Below are 18,281 nucleotides of genomic sequence, written 5' to 3' on the forward strand. Positions count from 1 at the left end.
CAACAGTCGTACACAGGTTGTTTCTGTCCTCTACAGGCTCTTTATGTCTTACTGAGCTATGGTCTCCATTTTGCTAAGTGAAAGAACTTGACCAAAGCCCTAGTTGTAGTGTGTAGCAGGCTTTCTTGGAACACCAGCCTCAAAATAATAACACGGAGATTTATTATTAAATATGAATGCTTGGCCATAGCTTAGCCTTGTTTCTAACCAGCTTTTTAAATTTAAATTAGCTCATTTCTATTAATCTATTACTTCATCTATGTACCGTTCATCCTGCTTTCCTGCTTTCTCCATGTCTGTTTGTCTGTCCCCTGGCTGGCTGACCAGCTCCCCTTTTCTCTCTGCCTACCAGCCTTGCCTATCCCTCCTCTGGCTAGCTATTAACTGTTCAGCTTTTTATTAGACCAGTCAGGTGCCTTAGGCAGGCATTGTGAAACAGCAACATGTCTTTAAACAAATACAACATAAACAAAAGCTCTTTTTTGTTCTTTTACTCTTTTGAGGGGCACCACCCAGCTCCCAAATAAATTACACATGGAGGTTTATTCTTACTTATGAATGCCTGGCCTTAGCTTGGCTTGTTTCTTGCCAGCTTTCCCTAACTTAAATTATCCCATCTATCTTTTTCCTCTGGGCTTTTCCCATTCTCTTACTTCAGCAAATCTTACTCTGATTCTGTGGCTTGCTGTGTAGATGGGTGGCTGGCCCCTGGAGTCCTCCTCCTTCTCTGGCAGCTTCTTCTTTTTCTTGTCCCATCTCTCAGATGCCTTTTTATTTATCCTCTCTGCCTGGCAGCCCTGCCTATCCTTTCTTCTGCTTCACTATTAGCTGTTCAATTCTTTATTAGACCATCATGTGTTTTAGACAGGCACAGTAACACAGCTTTACAGAGTTAAACAAATGTAACATAAACAGAAGTAGCACACCTTAATATAATATTCTACAACAACACATCTTCACATAATTAAACAAATGCTGCATAAGCAAATGCAACACATCTTTACACAGTTAAACAAGTATTCTATTTCACAACAGTAATTGATGGTAAAAGAAAATTCTAAAACTCATTGAATATCCCAAATCCTTATCATTATGAAACAAGTTTATTTATGATCATTTTTTTCCTCCCTGGTATCTTTTCAAACTTAAAAAGTTTTCAGAATAAAGTTGGACAGCAAATATCTTATTTCCTTCTAACTTCTGTAAATTGTTTGGTTCTACTCTGGTCTTGGGGGTACTTGCCAACAAGTCTGAGTCAGTCAAACCATCCCTTAAAAAATGAAAAAAAAAATTACAACCAAACCAGCCCTTAATGAGTCATGGTACCCAGCGTGCATATTTATAGACTCTATCCAAGAGTGAAATCCACTCCAGGCTCTCTTGTTCACGCCCCCATGCATCTGCGAGCTTGTATCAGGCACTTGGAGGAATCAAAGACTATGGTACTTATTCACCCACACGTGTCAGTGATGGCATGTGAACTTTCAGTGAACCACTACCATCCCACAGAGCCAAACCCTAAGTGCCCATCTGTGGAAGCAGAGTTGTGAAAGGAAGACTCGGCTCTTGCCTCTACTAGACATTTTCCCCATTGGTTTTCCTGTGAGTTACTGCTGCATCTTGGAGCACTCGCCACCCTTCCCCCAACACACATATCTTCCTGTGGACATAGCAGAAGGGGTACGCTGGCGATAGAGTTGGACGGATTGCTGAACTGCTGCTACCAATGATGTGACCTTGGAATGCTTTTGCCTCTCTGAGACCTGGCGTTTCTATTTAAAATGGAAACACGAGTGCCCGATGCTGTGGAGGTGTTGTCAGGAGAAGAGCACAGAGAAGAAACAGAGGAACTGCGGGTGCAGCTCCGTCAGCAGAGTGCTTGTCCAGCACAAGTGAGGCCTTGGGTTCGAACCTTTGCACTGCATGAACTGGGTGAGGTGGTGCATGCCTACGATCTCAGCACTCTGAAGGAGGTGGAGGCTGAAAGTCATTCTTAACTACAGTGCAAATTTGAGGACACCTTGGGCTACATGGACCTAGTCTCAAGAAAAACAAACAAAAATCTAAAAGAAAAGGTGAAACCCAGAAGGCACAATAAATGGCTAGAGTGTGACAGAAGGAGCTGGCTGCCAACTGCAAACCTCAAGAAAGGGGGGGAAGGTGGTTCCTGACACCACAGAAGGCAGGTGTTTGGAGGGGCTGCAGGTCACCAATAATCTTCTGCAGGAGAAAGGATGCAGCCAGCTCCCCCATGGTGACTTGACATGGAGGGAGCCAGTAGACCAAAGAGAAATGCTCACTGTCATCTTTCCCTCTGACTTCCATTGGTACCTCCTACTCATTGAATCCATGCAAGAAGACCCATGCAGTCTACATGAGTGAAAATCCCAGCACCAGGCTAGATGGTCAGGAGTGGAGAGCAGATTGGTGGGCCAGTAGCAGCATATGGCTCAAGTTACAAACAGTACGATGCATGTGAATGCTGTGTCACACTGGTTGGCAGGTGCTATGTGCTTAATAAATATTGGCCCTGGTTATTTAATCAACATGAAAAGAATTGGAGAATCTTGCGTTTTGTGATTCATTTCCATTTCAAACTTGGCATTCAATTTTATAGAAAAATTGAACCAAGACAGCTCCTGTTTCTAGTGTTTACTGTGTACATTTGCAGGTCATTATCACCCAGCTATGACCTGTGACACATTCTTTCTGTCTTCTCTAGAAAAGAATAAATCATCATTGATTTATTCATCTATTATTTTCTCAGCATCATCTGTGCAACCATGATATGAGACACAAAGGCTGCTGTGGTGGACACACACTGGGCCGCAGTGTTTACTGGCTGGCACAGGGAAGAGATGTAAACCATCAATCAAGCAGCAGCGTGTGCAGCATTTGCTGGGGAAGGACTGGAGGCTGTGCTGAAAGCTTAGTGGTCGCACCTTCCTCAGCATCCTTGGGAATGCAGCTGGATGCTGTCATCTGAACATCTGGGAATGAATGTTCAGGGACCTGAAGAGGAAGAGCATTATAGAAAGGAGGATGAGTCCTTCATTGCAAAGGTTTGAAGGTCTGCAAAGACAGACACTTAGCCCTAACTTTGGTGTCTTTCCAGCATTGTGGTGGGGCAAGAGCTTAAGTGAGTAAGATTAAGGTCATTTCCTGATTGCTTATAAACTAAAAAAAAAAAAGAAAAAAGAAAAAAAAAGCCTCTTGTTTATGGGCTGAGTACATTCTTTTCTAACTAATTAGCTTGACAAAGCTGAATGGAGAATTGTTTCTGACCCTCCCTAGGCAATTAAGCTTAAGTGTTTTATCTTGTCTACAACCCTTCCACGCCTTCTGAGTTTCTGCTGCCAAGGACTGGGGTGCAGGGCTTGTATGCACACACCACTGCTTGGCTAGCAAGGAATCACTCTGATGCCAGAGTGCTCCTCTCCAGGGCTCCCTGCTTCGTTCTTACCCCAGATGTCTGTCAACAAATAAAGCCCACTTCAGCTTCCAAGGAAGAGTCACACATGGTTTCCACCAGGACAGGTATGACATGGTGTGGGAGAAAGAAGTCAGCAGATGATGGAAAATGATGGCAGATAACAGTGACAGAAATATTAATTATCTCAATGTAACTATTAGATATATCAGCTGTACCCCAGAAATGTACATGACTATTTGATTTCCAGTCAAAACCAATATTTTAAAAATGGCATATTCTTAGAATTCCCCCTTCTATGTCATTAGAAACAGCAGCCAGCGGATAAACTGTGGTGGCAATTGTCAATCACCAAGAGACAGATGCAGGAAGAATCCCAAGATTCTGAGTGATAACAAGGAGCAGAGAGCAGAGTCTTGATGCCACAGAGATGCTTTGGGTCTTTTTCCCTCTCTGATCCCTGATCCTTGAGAAAGAGAACCAAGTATTTCTCACACTCAGGAGAGTGAGAATGATGAAGATCTAGCAGTTCTTAGGAGGAGCTGGAAGTGACAGCCAGTGGCAGAAAAGGAGGGCATCGAACCCCTCTCTTGATGCCACTCAATATTTCCCAGAATTTAACCACAATCCCTTGCTCTAACAGAGGCTGTAGTTTAAGTTTTCTCTGTTTCACATGCCTTAGAGTTCTTTCCGCTAGAGCTGGGAATTTAACTCAGTTGGTAGAGTTGGCCTATCATGCAGAAGGCACTTGGCTCTACCTCCAATGTTGAGTAAACTAGGCAAGGTGGCACACGTCCTTAATACTAGCACCCAGGAAGTAGAGTCAAGGGAATCAGAAGTGGGCTGGAGAGATGGCTAAGAGGTTAAGAGCAGTGACTGCTCTTCCAGAGGTCCTGAGTTCAATTCCCAGCAATCACATGGTGGCTCACAACCATCTGTAATGAGATCTGGTGCCCTCTTCTAGCTTGCAGTCACATATGCTGTATACATAATAAATAAATAAATCTTAAAAACAACAACAACAACAAAACAATTTAGCTGGGTGGTGGTGGTGGTGGTGGCGGCGGCGGCGGCGGCGGCGGCGGCGGCGGCAGCGGCGGCGGCGCATGCCTTTAATCCCAGCACTTGGAAAGCAGAGCCAAGCAGATCTCTACGAGTTCGAGGCCAGCCTGGTCTATAGAGTGAGATCCAGGACAGGCAAAACTACACAGATAAATCCTGTCTCAAAAAAACAAACAAAAAACAAACAAACAAAGAAATTCATTAGGGTTGGAGATTTAGCTCAGTGGTAGAGCACTTGCCTAGCAAGTGCAAGGCTCTGGGTTCGGTCCTCAGCTGGAGGGGAGGGGATCAGAAGTTTGAGGCCATTCTCAGTGATTTTTGAGGCCAGCCTGGGTGTAGTGGTTTGAATGAAAATGACCCCTGTAGGCCCATAAAGAGCGGTGCCATTAGGAGGAAATGTGTCACTGGGGGTGGGCTTTGAGGTCTCACATGCCAGCCCCAGTGTCTCTCTCTTCTTGATGCCTGAGGATCTAGATGTAGAGCTCTAAGCTACTTCTCCAGCACCATGTCTGCCTGCATGTCGCCATGCATCCCACCATGACAATGATGTTCTAAACCTCTGAATTGTAGTGCGCCACCCCAGTTAAATGATCTGCTGTGGTCATGGTGGTCATGGTGTCTGGTCATAGCAATGAACCTCTAAGATCCTGGGTTGCATTTTTTCCCTCCTTTTGCTTTACTTGTCCTTCAGTAACTTCACTGAAAGCATCTCCATCTAAAAGTGCCATCTGCTCTGACCCAAGGTGCCCTGTGCTTTTCTCCGTCATGACACTAGTTATAGTGCCTTCTTGGCAATGGGCAGAGTATGTTAGTTTTCTCATCACTGCAACAAAAAGACCTGCTGGAAGCAATTTAAGAGCAGATTTTTAAAAATCATGATTTCGTGTTTCAGAAGAAACAGACCATTGTGGTGGGGAAACATGTGGAATTCATGGCAGCAGGAACATGGAGCATGGCTTGTTCACATCCTGGCAGATCAGAAAATAGAGAGCAAACGCAGAACAAGCATTAGCATCAAGGACTATCCTCAGTAGCCTAGCTACATGAATCAGGGCACAGCTGCCTGAGTCCACAACCCCTGGGTGCAGCACTACAGCCCGGGACAAGGTTCAACATGTGAGCCTGCAGGGACATTTCACACTCAGGTCATCACAGGCATAGGCTATCTTTGCTTTTTGGTAAGCATCCTAGTACACGATGTATAATAGGGATTCAGTAAGCTCTGGTTGAGCGTCCCACAGTGGCCACTATTGGAACATGTGAGCAGAAAGATGAAAGGAAAAATCTAGAGGGGCTTATAGCAAAGTGACCAGAACTTACACAAATGATGGTCACTGCCCGACTTCCTCTTCAAACCCTGGGAAGTTCAGGCAGCCGTTACTGAGGCCTAGTGTGAGCTCCAGTGTGCACAGGCTGGAATTTCCAATTGTTTTCAGAACAACTAAAATAGTTGCTTGCAGTGAATTGTTTTGAAATTCTCTCTTTGTGTGTGACTGCGGGAGCATGGTTCATTTCTGCTCTACACTGTAGATTCCACCAGGCACCAGGATCGTCTTGATCACTCTATTCTTCTCTCTCCTCTACCTGACAACATTTGCTGAATGAGAACTAAACACGTTAAAGACAAATGTTGTGGGCTAGCTATGTGACCTTTGGCAGATTTTACTTTCTCACGTCCACTGTCCTTATAGACCTCCTGGATTTTGTTATACATAAAGTGAAGCTGGTAAGTCCTTACCCCAAACTTCAAGATGAATTTGAATTCACCTCTCTCGCATCTCTGCCAATTCTCGTGTAAGCTCTGAAAAGTGTCCCTCCACAACACAATGCAAACTCTCTGCACCTTCCCATGGTTCTCGTTACACATCCCAGCCACACCCCCACTGTCTGTGCTATCTAAGTGTCCCAGTTCATTTACTCACTAGTAACACACACACACACACACACACACACACACACACACACACACACACACACACACACACACACACGCCCACCATAGTTTGTTTAAGCACATACATTTGGAAAGATATAAAGTAATTTTTAAAGAAGAATGTGGGAATTCAGCATGTAATCACAGCATTCAGGAGCCTAAGGCAGCAGGATTTCAAGTTCAAACCCAGCCCAGTTTACATCACTAATTTATGAGAACACAGCAAAACTCTTCTCAAAGAACCCTGTGGTGAGTGTGGTGTGTGACGTGTATGTGTGTGTGTTCTACATGTATTGTGTGTGTGTGTGTGTGTGTGTGTGGTGTGTGATGTGTTTGTGGTGTGTGTGGTGTGTATGTGTGTGTGTGTGCATGTGTGTCTGTATTCTACATGTATTGTGTGTGTTTTATGTGTGTGGTGCGTGTGTATGATGTGTGCATGTGTTATATGACCTGTATTTGTGGTATGTGTGGTGTGTGTATTTGGTGTGTGTGTTGTTTGTGGTGCTGTGTGTGTGGTGTATAATGTGTATTTGTGGTGTGTGTGGGATGTATGTTTGTGTTGTGGTGTGTGATATGTGTTTGTGGTATAGTGTGGGTGATGTGTGTGTAGTGTGGTGTGTGTGATTTGTGTGGGGTCTGTGTGTGGAATGTGACGTGTGTTTATGATCTGGTGTGTGTGTGTGGTGTGTGTGTGTGGAGTATGATGTGTATTTGTGGTGTGTGTGGTATGTGTAATGTGTGTATGTTGTATGATGTGAATTTGTGGTGTGTGTGTGTGTGTGTGTGTGTGGTGTGATATGTGTTTGTGGTGTTGTGTGTGTGTGTGATGTGTGTGTGTGTTTGTGTGGTGACTTAGCCCTAAATTGCTTAAAACCTTCCAATAACTTGCTATTGCATTTGGAATAAAATAAGACCAGAGAGCTTGGCGTATTCAGACCCACTACCAAGGGCTGCAGCTTCAAGTTTGATTGTTCTTGTCTACCACGCCGGCCTTTCAGTGCTGTTCAACTTGCCGTGTTTCCTCCGCTCAGGATTCCTGCATCAGCTGTAGCAGAAATGTCTTGATCTCGTCACAGCCTTTCTCTTCTTGTCATTAATACTTTGCCTTGGATGGCGACTTCTCAGAGACTTCTCCAGCAATAGGATCCTAAGAGATTGTTTTCATAGTCCTATATTTTTTATTGTACTCATTTATTTGATACTGCATGGCTCACTGCCAGAATGTAACTATGGATAGAAAGCGTCCTTCTCATACATGAATCCTAGAACACATACATTTATCATTTGTGTGTATGTAACTCAGCAGTTTGAAAAGGGGAGGGGAATATGAGGCGGTGACGGAGTTAGGAAGGGGAATAGGGAGGGTGAGTGTGATTATGTAATATATAAAATATGCTATATACACATTTGGATAAAATGTCTTTCTAACCCTGCTCTCCCTCTTTACTTCCTACCATTATCCCTCCCACTCCATGTCTTTCCCCTTCCTGTCCTTTCACCCTCTTTCTTTCTAGTGAGACAGGGTCTCACCGTGTTGCCCTGGATGACCTTGAGCCCACAGAAATCCATCTGTCTCTCCCTTCTGAATGCTGGGATTAAAGGTGTGTACTGCCACACTTAGCTTATTTATTTATTTATTTATTTATTTATTTATTATGCACTGAGCTTAATTAGTGCTGCCCGTATGTGCGTGGGTAAGAGGCCAACCACTGAGGCATAGGCAACCTACCAGTGGCCACACCTGTAAGAAAAGTGACTTTCTTTTGCCAGAAGACATCAACTGTCAATATGCCTTCAGCTAGGGCCCCTCTAAATGGAAATTTTGTTTATTTGTTTTGTTATTCAAGACAGGGTATCTGTGTAACAGCCCCAACTGTCCTGGAATTAGCTCTGTAGACCAGGCTGGCCTCACACTTACAGAGAACTGCATGCCTCTACTTCCCAAGTGCTGGGATTAAAGGCGTGCGCCGCCGCCGCCGCCGCCGCCGCCGCCGCCGCCGCCGCCGCCGCCGCCGCCGCCGCCCGGCCAGATGGAATTTTTAATAGGCTTGATTTTGTACAGGTAATAACAGCTGGCATGTTCATGTATGCAAAACTATACTATGTCCAAAGGGCAGCATTTCCCAGCCCTCCTTTATATTCTCTGGCTTTGACATTCTTTTTGCCTCCTTTCTCAGGGTTCCCAAAGCCCGGGCAGGGAGGAGGGTGATATATAAGTCTGACCTATGGATGAGGACTTAAAGTCTATTCTTTGGACAGCCATGCGTCTCTGCATTAACCACCACCTACTGTAATAAGAAGCTTCTCTGACAAGGTGGGGAGCTTTGTGGATAGAATCATAAATATTTAGAAGGCAGCTTGACAACATGATCACTTAGAAAAAACACAATTAAGTACCTTCTTAGGGTCTATGACTTCCCTGGTCATGGTTTTGGCCATGTTTAAAGTACCAGGCACAAATTGTCTTATGGAAACGACCTCAAATCCAATTAAGAAGTGGTTGTTTACTCCATAAATAGACATGCTGCTTCAGTGCCAGTGGGCACATCTTGCCTGGAAGGTCAGTGTTATAGCATGCAGGGTCCAGTGCTGGATGAGATCTTTTCTCTTCTGCAGGCTGCACAGCACCTTCCCAGCATCATGAGAGCTAGCCAGCAGGGAAAATTTTCCCATCAGTTCAAGACAGATTTCTCTGTGTCTTGCATCCAAAGTGTGCTATGTCTTTAGCAATAGGGACTTACCATCTAGTTGTGGGCAACAAAGAGTGATGGCAATAGCTATATTGTTTTGGGATCTCTGGTACCTCCTTGACTAATAACTTGAAGGAGGTGTATTAGTCAGGGTTCTCTAGAGGATCAGATACCTATATATCTATATCTATCTGTATCTCTATATATAGAAAGGAGAGTTACTGGACAGCTTACAGGCTACAGTTCAGCTAGTCCAACAATGACTACCTACCACCTGGAGGGTCAAGTCTCCAGTGGTTGTTCTGTCCACAAGGCTGGATGTCCCAGCTGGTCTTCAGTCTATGCCAGAATACCGAAGAAGTCAGCTCTATGCCATTGAGAGTGAGAACAAGCAGGCAAAGAAGGAAAAGTTGTTTCTTCCATGTCCTTTATATGGGCTGCCAGCAGAAGGTGGGGCCCAGATTAAGGGTGGAACTTCCCATTCAAAGATCTTGATTAAAGGTGTGTCTCCCCACCCCAAAAATTCTTGATTAAAACTGGTTCTTCCAAATTTTAATGACTTAATTTTAAAAAAGTCCCTCACAGGTGCACCCAACTGTTTGGGTTTTAGATGTAGTTGACAACTAAGAATAGCTATTACAAGTCTATCCATTGTCAACTTGACACACAATCATATTTCCTAAGTTATGCTTAATTTCAAAAGAAAAAAATAACCAGGTCATAATTAAGCCTAACATGATATAACTATCACACATATAACCAAAATGCATAGTGTATTTATCCAGGTCATAATTGTGCCTAATATGACCTAACTATCCTTTATACAACTGCAAACACATTATAAATTTTAGAATAGGTGGCAGTGCCTCTTGAGTGGGGTTCTTTCGGTATTTCAAAACTTAAATATGATAACCACTGATAATCTCTTATTTGGTGTTACATTACATGATAAAGAAATCGAGGAAAGAAAATACAAATATCTACATAAACACATTCTTATTATTAAGAATAGGAATAAGGATGACAGAAACACATCAATTATAATCCCAATTTCTGCAACTGGTTACGTGGCCTTAGCTTGTATGTACAACCACCTTCCTCTACTACCCATTCTTCATTTCCTCCATCCTCAACAAGCACCTCAGCAGGTCTTGGCTCTTTTCCTGGAGGAGTGACCCACACCTTCATTCCTCATGGGTCTGTGCCCCCTGTCATCCTGCCTGGATGAGGCTGTTGTAGTTTCCTGTTGACTTTATCACAGGTCATGGTAGCACCAAGAGATACCCTAAAGGATCTCCTGCACTCCAGACATAATCTTTCTTACCTCCACTGTGGAGAAGCAATCCAGTTTTCTCTTGATAATCTGATTTGGGAATCCATCAGACCTACTGTGTTGGATTTCCCCCAGTGTACAGTTACCCTCGTGAAAGACCATAGGAAAGGCCTTTCCTCTGAGGAAGGACTGGAGAAAGGCTAACAGTTAAACTTTTAGGTAATTTATTAAGGTCCTTTCTCAGGGAAATCTGGTGTTCCTTTCATTTAAGGGGTTCTAGATCTGCAAATCAGCTCAAGTCTGGAAACTGACTCACAGCCGAGATTGCCTTTTGCCAAGATCCAGTGTAGCCTCTCCGTCATTTGAGAAATTTTCTGCTTGTACAGATGCAGTAGGCTTCTTATCTTATCATGCCTGGAAACACCATGGTGGATTAGCAAGTATCAAAGGTTCATATGATTCATGCCACTATAAAAACCACTTTGCCTGTGCTGTCCATTATGGCCCATGCCATTATGGATATTGCTTTGTTAATGCTGCCCATTAAGATAACTACAATCACCTTGTCTTTGACAATTCAGTGCTGCTACTCCAGGACCCAATTAAAACCATTACATTTAATTCATCCAACTGAGCAGCAGTTTCTCTGTAAAGGGTGAAAACAAAGCTCTTCAGATGTGCTGGTGCCTCTCTCACCATTTTGCATCTTAAAGGATTACTGAAAGGTGTCTTCTGCCCATCCCATTGTGGAGGATTAGGTTTTACACAGTGTACTCACTATGGCATTGCACTTTCCCTGAGTCTGAAAACCCCTTCACCAACACTAAGCCAAGGGACATCAGGTGTCTCCTGCTCCTTTCAGTAGGCCATCTTTTGACAAATGATTCAGCCAACCATTCACACTTGGACACCTTCTTTTCAACTGTGCGAGCTTCCTTATTAAACCCAGACTCTCCACACACTGGCCCATATCAATAAACTCAGTCTGATCCAGTTTTATGTTCCTTCCATTATTATCCCACACCCTTAAAATCCATTCCCACACATATTCCCCAGACTTCCGATGGAAAGAATTAGCAAAATCATTAAGCTCCTTAGTAGTGTAGTGCACTTCCTCATGGGCTGCACATTCTAACTCCCCTCTAGGAGCCTTCTTTGCCTTTAGTATGGTCTAGTTATAGGTCTAGAGGCAACTATTGGTTGGCCCCAAGGAATATCAGTATTATCTTCCCTGGTATCTCCTTCAGAGAAGGTCACTGCTGGTTTAGCAGACAATGAAGGATTAATTTCCTCAGTCAAAGTTAGGGAAGGCAATATTTCAGGGTGTGTGTTCTTGCTAGTTTAATGTCAACTTAGCACAAACTAAAATCATTGGAGAGGAGGGAGCCTCAGTTGAGAAAATGACTCCAGGAGAGGTAAGCCTGGAGGGCATTTTCTTAATTAGTGATTGATGGGGGAGGGCCCAGCCCATTTTAAGTGGTGCTGTCCTTGGGCTGGTGATCCTGGGTTCTATAAGAAAGCAGGCTATGCAAGCCAGGGGAAGCAACTCCATGGCTTCCGCATCAGCTTCTACCTCCAGGTTCTCCTGCTTGAGTTCCTGTCCTGACTTTCTTCAGTGATGAACAGTGATGGAGAAGTCTAAGCCATGTAAACCTTTCCTTCCCAAGGTGCTTTGGTCATGGTGTTTCCTTCAAGCAACAGAAACCCTAACCAGGACAGGGTGTGAGTGCATCATCTGCTGAGGGTAGAGAGACTGCTTCCTCAGATGAGATAAGCCCTTGAGAATCTGAGGGTTCAAAGTTTTCAGCTTCAGTAGGGTCCCCCCTACACACATCCCCATCCCAAGATACAGGATCCCATTCTTTACCAATTAATGCCCTTACCCTAACCTCCAATACACTCTGAGGCAAGGTCTTGAATTTTCACTGTAATTCAGCCAGTCTTATATTGAGGGCTTCTGTTAGATATTGGCAATTTGAGCTCTGTGGTTGCTGGAGAGAAGATTCTTTTCCAGGGCACACTTAGAAACCTGTTTATGTCATTAGACTGTTTATGCACACCTGGTCATTTTTATTACTAGTTCATCATTGTCCTTCGCCACATTCAGAGATGCTAAAAGTTGGTTAACTTTATGACAGAAATCATTCTTTTTCTTTGTCAATTTATCCAGAGATGCTAAAAGCAACTGACCACCATCATCATTTTCCTTATTATTCCATAAACTGTCAAAAAGTCACCACCAATTCCACTGCTGCTCACAACTGGTGAATCAGGAAAATCAAATGCATTTATCTCCTTAATTTGTAAAGTAGTTCACACATGGTCTTTCAGTACTCTCCGAGCTTCCAGGAAAGGCTTCAGTAACTGGAGAGGCTTCAGTAGCTGTAGGTGTTGGCAAATTGAAAAGTCTGTTCCAGATACTTGAAATGGTACCAAAATCTGTATTAGTCAGGGTTCTCTAGAGGATCATATCTTATAGAATGAATGAGTATATATCTATATAGTGATTATATATTATATTATATTATTATATCATATTATATTATATTATATTATATCATATTATATCATATCATATCATATCATATCATATCATATCATATCATATCATATTATATTATATTATATAATAAACCCCAGAAGTTCCTAGAATCTGGAAGTTGTTCAGTCTGTGAGGCTAGCTGTCTCAGTTGGTCTTCAGATTATGCCGGAATCCCAAAGAATTAGGCTCTGATGCCAATGAAGGAATGGACTTGCTGGAGAGAGGAATCAGGCAAAGAGCAAAGCCTCTTCCATCTTCTTTATGTAGGTTGCTAGCAAAAGATGAGCACCAAATTGAGCTTCCTACCTCCAAATATCAAATTAAAATAGGTCTTCCCACTTTTAATGATTTAATTAGATAAAGATCCCTCACTGGTGTACCCATCTGCTTGAGTTTTAGTTAATTCCAGATGTATTCCAGTTGACAACCAAGAACAGCCACCATAGGAGGTAACCCACACCTGGCATTGATATTTCCATTTAATAACAAATGTCTTCTGTGGACAATGCTGTTCTCTAATCTTGGGTACCTCTGTTAAATCTCCATTTAAAAATTACATTTTAATTAGCTTAAGAACTAGTGGGGATTCTTCATACATCCTTAGTTTAGTTTAACTGACCCCATCTTCTCATTCCCCCTTCCACACATGGTGGCTGGGGAACTAGAAATGGCTATTGGTAGAGGGATGCATTCAGAGACGAGTGCAATATAAGTAAATGAAAGCAGAGAGCTGGAATACTAGAGCAGAAGGGTTTAAGCAGGGTAATGGAGTTATGTGGGTAGGGTTAGTAGTAGGGGCTGTAGTAAAGTCTAAACCAAAATGAAGTGTCCATGAAGAAGCTACTTGAGAACCTATGACCTTGTGACCAGTATCTGGCACATGGATCCCATGCAATCAGAATGGTTATTTTAATCACTCATTACCTTGCTTTAAATGCAAGTACCTACCCATAAGTTTCTGTTTCTACAAAAATTGTAACAACCATGTTTGAATTTGTGGTGGCATAGGCTCCAAGAAGAACTGACTTGTTTCCTTCTTCTGTGTGTCTTGCAGTGTCATCCTGCTACATGTGTGGAAGGGAACAGAGATCAAGGTGTCAATCAAGATTCTGTCCAGCTGCAAGCAGCAGAAACCAAAGGTAAATGGTGAGTTAACTGACAGGGGCTGTTTTCTCCTCACACATTAATATTGGGAGATTCTTGCAGTCAAAGGTTCATGCCAAATAGCTTTCTTTCTTCTTGCTCTTCAGTCTTCTCCTAAGGGTTTCCAAGTATTATCTACTGCATAGCACAGGACACATTTCCCATGGACCCATTTGCACTGCACTTTGTGTGTGGTGATTTGACTCGTGTATTTGAATGATTGGCCCATAGGGAGTGGCACTATTAGGAGCTGTGGCCTTGTTGAAACAGGTGTGGCCTTGTTCGAGGAAGTGTGTCACTGTGGAGGTGGGCTTTTGAGATCTCATATATGGTCAAGCTAGTCTCAGTACATAGTGTCTCCTTCTGCTGCCTGGGGTTTAAAATGTAGGACTCTCAGCTCCTTCTCCAGCACTATGTCTGCCTGCATGCTGCCATGTCCCACAGCATAATGGACTAAACCTCTGAAGCTGTAAGCCAGGCCCAATTAAATGTTATCCTTTATAAAAGTTGCTGTGGTCATGGTGTCTCTGTATAGCAATAGAAACCTAAACTAAGACAGTGTGGTAGCGGCATTATCTGGAATCACATGGTGTAGGTCAGGAGCACAGCATGCAAGGTCAGCACTCAGATTCCATTTACTTTTCAGGGAGTTTTTGGATTCATATCTACTCCCACAATATTGAACAGCATCTTCACAGCTATAGTATTCTTCACAATTAGAACATTTTCATACTACACTTGAGTCACTGGCTCCTTCTTATTTGTCTTTGTCTTTTTGTTCTTCTTACATGGAGAAGCACAGATACAGTTTAGTCTATCGTTGCCCTCTCCTTGAATCTTTCTGTAGCACTGGCTGACCCACATCAGATACTCCGTGCAGATTGCTGTGACTTTTGCTTATCTTTGGCTGTACTCTCTAAGCCTCTTATGCTATTCTTGGGTAGATTAGGATTCACTATAGTAAAACGAAGCCTTCAGTTCCAGTGGGTTGACATATGAATGCTGGTATCTTCACTCTAAGTCTGTTGTGGCTTGAGAAGAAAACTAGGTTATCTTTTCTTAGGCCACCCAAGGATCTAGACAGCTTCCCTCTTGTTTTTACGTGTGTGTGTGTGTGTGTGTGTGTGTGTGTGTGTGTGTGTGTGTGTGTGTAAATGTGCATGTGTGGAAGTCAGGAACAACTAGTAGGAACTGATTCTCTTCTCTCACCATGTGGTTCTCAGAAATCGAACTGAAGTCATAAGGCTTGGTGGCAAACACTTTATCTGCTGAGCTGTCTTGAGGCCTCCAGTCAGCTTTCATCTTATGGCCATCTCTGTAGATGCCTTCCAAGATCATCACTGTAGGAGAAACAAAAGATGGGGTGCAGGGTGGAGAGGGTCAGCACCTCATGTAGGAAGAAAGACACTGCTCTAATGCATTCACTGACCAATGTTAGTTACTGCATAAATGCAGGGGAGTGACAATGAGTCTTTCATGTTCTTGGGAAGAAGAAAGGAGATGGAGCCAGCTATAGAAAAGCACTTGAGGTTTGAAACACATCAGTGCTTCCTGGGCTAGGCACATACAGTGCAAGCTGTTGGCTGCTAATAATTAGCACTATAAAATATCACTTAAAAGTTATGCAATGTTGCAAGAGCTTGGGAAAACCATGCTACATCACTTTAGGTTTACTAATTTCAGCACTGGGACAGAGGACAGTTCCCTGTTCACCTGTGTGTGTGTTCCATCGTAACATGACTGCTATATCTCTCCATCATCTGATTGGACTCACAAATACATAGAGCTTACAGTCCTTTGGGGTAGGTTCTAAGTGCTGAGAAATGTAAGTCAGTGGATAAATGCCCCAGCCTTCCTGTTCTCTAGCATGGCAATTCTGTGATATGTTCCATGTGGGTCTTTCAGGGTACCCAGTTAGTTTGTTAACACACATTTGTTGGCCTTCTTCCTACCCTTCTTTGTGTTTCCTGTTTTCTCACTTCTGTTTCCTGAAATCTTTCAGTAAATCAGATATGCACAATGTTGTCTTTCATGGGAGACAAAACAAAAATATTATGTAACTAATTTGGAAAGTATAAGTTTAATTGTATTTGTTACAGAATTTTAAGAACTTTTAATATTCAAATGAAATGTTTATTTTTGATTCTTCAAGAAAGTACTGTAGAGGACAGTGAGATGGCCCAGCAGGTACAGGTCTTGGTGTCATTGCCTGAGGATTTGAGTTGTCTACTGAATTTCACATAAAGGTAAAAAGTTTACTAATCTCCAAAATATGTGCACTCCCCCTCTCACACACAACAACAATAATAATAACAATAATAAAGTTTTGTCCAGGCCCATAAAGACAAATATTACATGTTCTTTTTTGTTTGTAGATCCTACAGGCAAGTAATGGTTGCTAAGAGAAGGAGAACTAATCTTCTCCAGGGATTATAATCTCCCAAGTTATTCAATTTCAAGTGTGTAGCTCTAAACACACACACACACACACAGACACACACACACACACACACACACAACACTAAATGGAGTCAAAGGTTATATATGCATGTTACAGAAGAGGAGGTCAATAACAGTAAGGAAAAGTTGAAGTGGGGAGGAGGGGCATAACAATGTAAATACTCTTGCACAAAACAAAAAATTCAAATTAGTGGACTGAAGAGATGGCTTAGTGGTTAAGAAAAATGGCTGCTCTTCCAGAGGTTCTGAGTTCAATTCCTAGCAACCTCATGGTGGCTCACAACCATCTACAATAGGATCTGGTGCCCTCTTCTGGCATGCAGAGCACCCATACATAAAATAAAATAAAATAAATTCAAATTAAAGAATAAAATTGAGAGAACACAAAAAATTTAAAAAGAAATGTGGAAATTAGAAACCCTAATCTTTGATCATAAACTTCTATCCCCAAGTAAACTTCCAGAATTAACTGTCCACAAAACACAAGGCCAGGGGAGCCCATCTCCAATTTCATTTTTTCAACTTCCTTGACTTTTTAATAAAGAAAAACATTAATGTTTCTCAAAAATGTAGAACTGTGGATGGAGAAAGAAGATTTTTAAGTGCATCAGATTATGAGCACTCCCATTTCATTGCACAAAGAAGAATGAGCTATACTATGAGTACCTAGTCCCAAGTAAACAGCCAGTCATGGAGCCTGAGTGAGTGTCACTGAGTGGCAAAATTTTCCCTGGAGAATTCATGCAACTTCCATGGTAAGATGGTATTGTGTGTTCTTCAGTTGAGAAGATCAAGCTCACATCCCTCTTTAATTACTGTGCTGAATAGTGAGATTAAACCCAGCAGTTACACACCTCCTGTGTAGGTCTCTGGAGCTGAGCACCTCCTGTGTATGTTTCTGGAGCTATCTCATGCTCTGGTTAATTGTATCAGCCAGCAGAGGATGATTAGCATAATTAATCTTACCCTGTGATTACCCTGAGGAGGAAGCTGTGCTGAGCTGCGCAGGTGGGATAGGGTGAATGAGTGACTGTGTCTGTTTTCAACTGGCAAAGAAGCATGAGCTGGGGGAAGGTTGAGAACAAGCCAGAGTCATCAGAATGAGGTGGAGCTGTTTCAGGGGATAGGGGAGGAATTTTGTGGATCAGGGGTCAAAGACTGGCATATGCCAAGTATATAGCCACTCAGTTCCGGGTCTCCTCTAAGATAGGAGCTGTTTTTTTAATGTAACCTTTTTGAGAATTTCATACATGAGTAATAAATTTACATAATTCCCACCCTTTCTTCTTGCTCCAACTGTACCCATGAAATTTCAGCAACATGGTTGTCTAAACAAAACTTTCATAGAACCTCATCAGTTGACATGCCATTGTGAATGAGGGAAATCTGACAAGACCTCAACCCTAAATGAAAACCTACAGTCAATGTCTGCTGAGAGAGGGAGAACCATGCTTCTCCAGGGATGAGCTTCTAATATGTTATCCCAAGTGGTCACCTATAACCCACATATATAGGAGCAACACTAGACAGGAGCTCTTTGGGTCTCATGTTGTGTATTTGCTCCATAGAGTACTATTGCTTGGAGCAGGGGTGGGTCTCCTATTAGCTTGGTGTGGAATAATACCTAGAATAAGATAGGAAACTCAAAAATAGGATGGAATCTGGAATAAATAAAAGCATTATATTAAAATTAAGCCATAGATATTGTTGGGCAGATGGATAGATAACAGATGAAAAATTAAAGAGAT

General features: G+C 42.6%; 1 long non-coding RNA gene across 1 annotated transcript; it reads left to right on the forward strand.

Moving 5' to 3' along the window:
* Positions 1-8,615: 8,615 nt before the first annotated feature.
* LOC143274521 (uncharacterized) lies at positions 8,616-17,326 on the forward strand. The gene is made up of 3 exons (XR_013053154.1): positions 8,616-8,739; positions 13,985-14,069; positions 16,226-17,326. It is a non-coding gene; the product is annotated as an uncharacterized LOC143274521 (long non-coding RNA).
* The last annotated feature ends 955 nt before the right edge of the window (positions 17,327-18,281 follow it).

Source organism: Peromyscus maniculatus, chromosome 8 (assembly GCF_049852395.1).
Source record: "Peromyscus maniculatus bairdii isolate BWxNUB_F1_BW_parent chromosome 8, HU_Pman_BW_mat_3.1, whole genome shotgun sequence".
Lineage (NCBI taxonomy): Eukaryota > Metazoa > Chordata > Mammalia > Rodentia > Cricetidae > Peromyscus > Peromyscus maniculatus.